Source organism: Mustela nigripes, chromosome X (genome assembly GCF_022355385.1).
Source record: "Mustela nigripes isolate SB6536 chromosome X, MUSNIG.SB6536, whole genome shotgun sequence".
Lineage (NCBI taxonomy): Eukaryota > Metazoa > Chordata > Mammalia > Carnivora > Mustelidae > Mustela > Mustela nigripes.
In genome coordinates this window covers 7106534-7114279 of record NC_081575.1, presented here as the reverse complement: position 1 = coordinate 7114279, position 7746 = coordinate 7106534, and positions in this window count along the sequence as shown.

Genomic DNA, 7746 nt, shown 5'->3' with positions numbered 1-7746 from the left:
CATTAAACACCCTCACTTACTTTGTATGGCCTTAACACAAATTTTAATAGTTGTTTATGTGCTTATTTGCTTATTTTCTACTTCCCTCACTATACTAGATGTTCCACAATGTTAATTCCTGGATTGACGGTGTTCATTTCCATATCTCTAACAACTAACATAGTATACAGACAGATAGTAGGCTTTCAATAAACATCTGTTAAATAATAATTATGACTTGAGGAAAAGAACTCCCTCAATAGTTCCTCTACCTAGCAACTTCTTTTTTTTTTTTTTTAATTTTTTATTTTTTATAAACATATATTTTTATCCCCAGGGGTACAGGTCTGTGAATCACCAGGTTTACACACTTCACAGCACTCACCAAAGCACATACCCTCCCCAATGTCCATAATCCCACCCCCTTCTCCCAAAACCCCTCCCCCCGGCAACCCTCAGTTTGTTTTGTGAGATTAAGAGTCACTTATGGTTTGTATGTTCCCATCTATCTTTGGTATCTATTCTCTGACACGTGACCTAGTAAAAAAAATCCATTAAATATTATTTGACATAGCTTGCATGTCCTTAAACAGTTGCTACTCTTCTAGGTTTAGAGCCTCTGTAGACTAAGAACCAAAATGTGTCCATTTCAAGACAACATAATAAAAAACTCTAATACTTGGTTTTTATAGCTGTATTAGTTTTCTAGGGCTGTCATATGAAAAATACCACAAACTGATGGTTTAAACAACAAAAGCTTCTCGCCATTCTGGAGGCTGGAGATCCAAGATTAGGGTGTTAGCAGGTTTGGTTTCTCCTGATGCCTCTCCTTGAACTCCAGACAGCCTTCTTGTTGGAGCCTCACATGGACTTCTCTGTGTATGGGTGTCCCTGGTGTCCCTTCTTATGAGGACACCATTTATACAGGATTACCACCTTACTCTTAGGACCTCATTTGACCTTAATTATCTCTACAAAGGCCCTATCTCCAAATGCAGTCTTATTGGGGATTAGGGCACCAGGATATGAATTTGGGGGACACAATTAAATCCAAATGGTGGCTGTCTTTTGTTCTCTTTTGGATACCCTGCTTATGCAGAACATAACATTGATTTTTTTTCCCAGTTCTTTTGGTCAGATAAACTCTGTAATACCCAGCTGGAGATAAGAACATTTAAACTTTTTTTAGTATTTTGTGATTGATGCTTTCTTCTTATTGTTAAATGCTAGAAAAGACCTCCACACCCACATTCTCAAGAATTCTTTCAGGCATCTTCAAATATAGTAATGTAAGTCCCCTCTCCCATTTTACTTATTCATTAGACATTTGAGAAAAGTTCACAGATAATGTTAACTGGTATTAGGATTTTCCCTAAGCTGGTCAGATTATTTTTAATAAATTACCAAATGATTGACTCAACTATTTATTTGAGTGACCCCTACATTGAGAAAGTACATAGTTAAACACTGAGTCCTTATAAGATACTTTGGAAAGTAATAGTCAAGTGATTAGTAACGTGTATAAGGTTTCCTTTTAGGTTGATGAAATGTTTGAAACTTAGATTTTGATAATGGTTGCACAACTTTGTCAACATATTAAATACAGAATTGTGTACTTTGAAAGGGTGAATTTTATGGTGTGATTTATATCTCAGTGTATCTTAAAAGGTAATTTGTAAACTATTATTTTCGCATGTGTTATAAACTTTAGTCCAATTCGGGTATTTACCTAGTATGCTGAATTCATAGCGGAATGATCTCTTATGGAAATGTTTTCCCATTCCTTTAGATCTGAAATTTCTCAATTAGCCAGTCCTTACCACTTCCTGAAAAGAATCTAATAAGGTCTTAAATTTTTTTCTATTTACATAATAGAGAAAATTAAAATGCAGATCAGTAGAACACTAATCACGTTGAAATTTGGAAAATTAACCATATGTAATTCAAAATCCAGAGGAAAAGAAAGGCTAATTTATAAAGGCCTCTTCAATCTGTTGAAACTAAGAAAACTGAAAATTGTGTTTTTTTGGCTTAAAAGATGAGGAACAAATCCCTGAAGTTTCGGCATGACATGTAAAAGCATCTTTTTCTGTCAGCTACCTCCATGTCCGAAAATGTAGTATAAAAAAAAAAAAAAGTGACTTTCATATGCTGGTAAGTGTAGTTTCTACTACTATCCCTAATCTACTAGAGATCTTAAATGATTTACCATTGCTCACTGTTCTTGTTTATAATTCAAGATGTGGCTCTTGATCAGGCTTTCCCTAGGACAAAAATAATGTTTTTAACTCAGGGTGAGATGAAACACCAAAATTCAGAAAACAAGTCTCTAGTCAGTTTTATAGAATATCTCTCATTATTTTAATTGTTTTGTCCTGGTCAAGCAAAACATGTTCTGACATAAGTATTGCACTTAGAATTTTTCATTACAAATGCTCTTTGGAAAAGCATTTTAAATAAAACTAATAGCATTTAATGTTTACCACTTATCAAAGTTGCCTAAATGGCTACTTTTAATAATGGGTGAAAACCTCAAATCTGGGACTTAACAGCTCTGCCTTTCTGTAGAGCAAAGGAGTAAATGCAGCTAATGTCCACTCTCCAAACAAATCCAGTAAATTGAAGGGTTTTTTTTTTTTAATGATTTCCTCAGTAACCTATTTATTCCAAAATATCTACATTTCCTCCTCTTGCTTCATGCAAACACAGCCTATGATTTCCCATCCAAGAAAGGTTTGGCTATTTTGAATGACCTTTTCTCACAAACTTGAATTGTAGTCCATTCCTCTTTGTTTTCCCTCTGAATGATACATAAGCTTGGGAAAATGTTGCTGGATTTCTTGGAGCATAAAATACAGAGATTCCCAGAGTTCTCAGAGCTTGGTAACGATGCTTTACTTCAGCCTGGCAGCGTGCCTGAGGGGCTAAGGGCCCAAGGCTGCCTTTGAAAGGAAAGACCTAGAGAAACCAAGGAAGAAGAGAATCAGTCTATAATTTAAATCGGGTTCCAGTTTGATCAGTTACACTAGCCTCCTGTGTCTACATGTGGTCACAGAATCTACTGAAAAGCTGATTAATCTAAAATAATAATTGGTTTTTGCCTGGCCAATCACATTAGCCGTGAAACAGATCTCATTAAGTCACTATTAAAATGCATCTAATTCAGACCCACTGCAGGTTATCATGAGGGAAATGGCATTTGAAAAGAGGTTCTTGAAGCTGCTGTGTGAAGGATGGCTGAGAGGGGAGAATGGAGAGGCTTCTGTCTCTTCCATGGCTGCCCCTATCGGTTTAATAGCCTTCGCAGGCTACTCTCTGCATATGTACCACTTCACATTCTTTTTTTTTTTCTACCACAACTAATTAATTTTTAATGCAAGTAATAGCTTCACCTCTCAATTCAGCCCCTTAGAGAACCCAGCCTAATGGCCCTGAATATGCAGTGCTCCTTGGTAAGAAATCATATTAATGTAGATTTGGAGCTTGCAGCTTAGAGGATAAATGAAATTCTCTTTAGATTGGTTTGCTCCACTTGGGTGGATAGCCTGCCTTCTCTCCTGACTTGTACCACCTCCCTGATTTGTATTTAAAGCTCACTACTCTACCCGACATATAGATATTTCTGAAAGTTCAGAAATGGGTTTTTGTCCTATCTCCCAACGCCATTTTCTTTAGCAAATCACAGAACGTCAGCTGGAAGGAAATCTTAGAACTCATCTATTCCTATCCTTGCACTGTACAGAAAAGATGTAGAAATCTACAGAGGGCAAGATGGAGAGCTCAGTTGGATCAAGATGGAAAGGTCTTAGTTTGCTCACACTGAGGAATTTGTGCATTGTCCTGGAAGTGTTCAAAGTTGCTTTGGGCAAGAATGTCATGGTTCAGAATGCTCATTCTGGCAGCAGTTGGAAGTTAGGGGAGGGTAAAACTATAGTCCGAGAAGAACAATTAGGAGGTCTGTTTTACTATTACTCGTGAAAGGTCATGACTTGGACTAGGTCACTGAGTGTAAGGAGGAAGACCAGAGCATAGATGAGTGCTGGTGAAGAGTCTGAATAGTTGGATGTGGTGGGTGAAGGAGGAAGAATCGCTGAGCGTGATCGATTGGCGTTGGGTAGGTGAGCTGAGTAGTCCTACCATTCAACATGATAAAGGACAACAGGCTGCAGGGTCATGTGGATGTTTGGCTATGTGGGAAATGGTAATAATAGTAATGCTGGCAAGAACATTGAGTTTTAGAGGTATATGAGACATCACTGGGAGATGTCTAATGTCTAATTAACAGACTCCATGATAACGGATATGCTTGATTTACCTTCTGATCCATGTGTTATCAAATATATTGGTCTTCTCCAAGTATGTCCTTTCAAATTTTAATAAGAGAGGAGTCTTAGAAAACTGTTTAGTCCCATTTCTGCCATGGCCTTTAGCAAGCACTTCATCCCCATGAACCTAAGTTCTTTATCTAAACAAAAGGATAATAAGACAGGCTCATCTTACTTTAACTTCGTGTAGGGATCATATGGGCTGATATGGGAAAGTATGTTGAAAGCCTAAAGAGTGAATGCATGTTATAAACTAATTTCCTATTCAGACTTGAGAAAGAAGGACATGCATATTCCTGTTACAGAAACTTGACTTTAAGGGATCTCCCCCTTGTGTATTCCTTGCACATTACGGATATACTCAAATGTATTCAAAACTCTGCACAAAAAAAAAAAAAAAAGATGGCATTCTTACATTGTCAGCTGGCTGTAAGTGTTTCTAAGCAAGAGCATTCCTTTATTTTCACTGCAGTATTCAGTTATCACCCAGGAAACCCCTGGGCCTGTTTTGACATCCAGGAGTTTCCTTGAGTGATGTATATGTAGGGGAAAGGTATTTGTGATGGGATAGGGAGGAAGGCATGAAATATGTAATTTGGTGGAGAAATAGCTTGCAACTCAACATTTTTTTGGTCTGAACTTAGACTGTCAGGAACCTGAGTATTTGCACTTTTTGCTTTTTTTTTTTTTTTTTTTAAGATGTTAATGGGCTTGACAGGCATAATTACAACTATGCTTACAACTTTTTCAGAAATTGATTTCTAGTTGCGGTAGCTTTCATTTTGTTCTGCAGTGGGATTAGAAGAACAGTCAGAAGATGTGTTCAGAGACTATGTGCTGTAGGTTTGCTCTGTGTTGGTTTCTATTCCAGTAGACTATAAGGTGATCATGTGCAAGAAAGACCTAGTCTTAGATTTATAACAGGAATATCAGAGGCCAAGATAAAAAGAAAATGATCCATTTATACAGAAAAGTCCCTTGGAAGTCCTTTTAAATTAGAGACCCTTTATTTTTCAGTTATATAAACTATGGTCCTAAACCCTAGCTAGAAAGTCCATTCTCTGCAGAAAGCTTAATTGGAAACAGTGCTGGCCTCACTACCACAAACTTGGTGTCTTGTTCTTGACTCAGACGCTCTTGTGCAAACTGGAAAATCTCTGAGACTCTGCTCTGAGACTCTGAGACTCTGCTTACTCTAGTGAAATATGAGAAAGGCATTTATAAGATTATACCTGGAATTCCTTCCAGCTCTAAAATCCCAAATCTTCTCAGAATTCCTAAAATTCTTTTCAGTTTGATGTGGTGTGTGTAGTACAACAAAGTGGATGGTTTTCTATAATGAGATGAGGTTCAGTTCTTGATAAAATGAAGAATTCTGTGTTGTATGGAACAGTGAATATACAACATTTAAGAGAGCTCATTCCCTGCTATGGGCAGGCGTTTTCAATAACTACATATTTGGCCATTATTGTTTCTGCCTTTTTGGCTCATATCAGGCCCAAACCATCTGTTATTTGTCTTCAGGTGACTATCCAGGCTTTGTAGGTATTTAAAGAAACCATTTGGGGAGGAAAGCAACGGCCATGTAATATTAAAGATGCCTTGAGTGGTACAAAGGCGTTAAAAAAGAGAAAAGGGACTGGGCTCTAATGGCATAGTCTGTTTCTCTACACTGGGTTTCTATTTAATTAAAGCATTTCTCTCCTATTTGTTATTTCTAGTTTTTTGTTCACACAGAAAGCATAGTAAGTTAATAAATAAAGACATAGACTAACCTCTTTATCTTTCCAGCCTCCATGGGGCACTGCTTCATTAGCTGAAGTCCAAAGGAAAAACAACAACAATAAATTCCTCCTATGTCTTTTTACCTTCTATTGTTCTGGTCAGCAGTTGGTGCTCTAGCCTGTGTTCATTTGTCATATATGTATCTCATTTTACCAGCTAATTGTGAAGATTTAGGTAGAATTTTTTTTATTATTTAATCTTTGCTGTGTGCAATACTGACCTCAGTCCTTCTGTGGTCATGCTATTAGAGCCTAGGAATGCTGGTTAGAAGTAGGACAGAGGGCACCTGGGTGCCTCAGTGGGTTAGGCCTCTGCCTTTGGCTCAGGTCATGGTCTCAGGGTCCTGGGATCGAGCCCCACATTGGGCTCTCTGCTCAGCAAGGAGCCTGCTTCCCCCTCTCTCTCTGCCTGCTTGTGCTCTCTCTCTCTCTTATTAAATAATAAGAGATAATAATAATCTCTCTCTCATTAAATAATAAGAGATAATAATAATCTCTCTCTATTAAATAAATAATTTTTTTTTAAAAAAAAGAAAAAGAAATAGGACAGGACAGAAAACAATGTGTATGAAACTCAATGACACAGAAGAAGCAGTTATACCAGTATCAGCACGACAGGAATCCTGTGTGCTTAGCTGACCAGATGCAAATTTAAAATTAAATTGTCTTAATGAAGTATGGACTATGAAGAAGCCACTGCCTTAAGCTCCTGAAGGGACACCAAGAAGTTTAAAGTATAGTCTGGGTTTTCTTGGCATTTGCTATCTAATAAGACAGACAAGTATAGTCCAAGGAAAGGATGTGGAGAAATTTGCTTTGATAGGGATCACATCATTGTTCTGTGCTGATTCGACTAATGTCTCTATGTGCCACCTAAGCTTTCCTAAGGTACAAGAAGTCTACTTCCGGTCAAGGAAATGTGTGTAGGTTCTATGCTGTCTGGGCCCACTTTCCAGTTCCATTAGTAAACACAGTTACAATGGCTCCCAAAAAGGAAAGTTAGATAGTTCTGAGACCAGAATTGAGGAATGGGCAGGATTTTGATAGACACAGACGATGACCAAGGTAGAAGGAGATCAATCGGCAGTAATGATGAGCATTAAGAAATGGAGGGTGGCCAGAAATTGAAGAGTGAGAGGAGGGCTCTGGGAAGTGCAAGTGATCTAATTTGGCTGCAGTAGCAGTGAGATGAGCTTTTGTAATTAGAGAGTTATGTCATCAGTGAAGCTTTAACATGAATTCTGGCAGCAGTATGGAAAGTAGATTAAGAGTGGGGAGAGCCTAGAGGCATGGAGAGCAGGTGAAATAATTGAGAAAACAAATGCGAGGCTGAGTTGTTGAAAGGGCCCTGGGAATGCAGCAAAGGGGCAGATGGTAAAGGGCATGGTGATGGCTCCGTGACCATTGATTGAATCCAGGATGCCATTGAAAGAGAATGTAAGAGAATGGTCGAGTTTCATTCTTCTACATATAGCTGTCCAGTTTTCCCAGCACCATTTATTGAAGAGACTGTCTTTTTTCCACTGTATATTTTTTTCCTGTTTTGTTGAAGATTATTTGCCCATAGAGTTGGGGGTCCATATCTGGGGTCTCTACTCTGTTCCACTGGTCTATGTTCTGTTTTTATGCCAGTACCATGCTGTCTTGGTGATCACAGC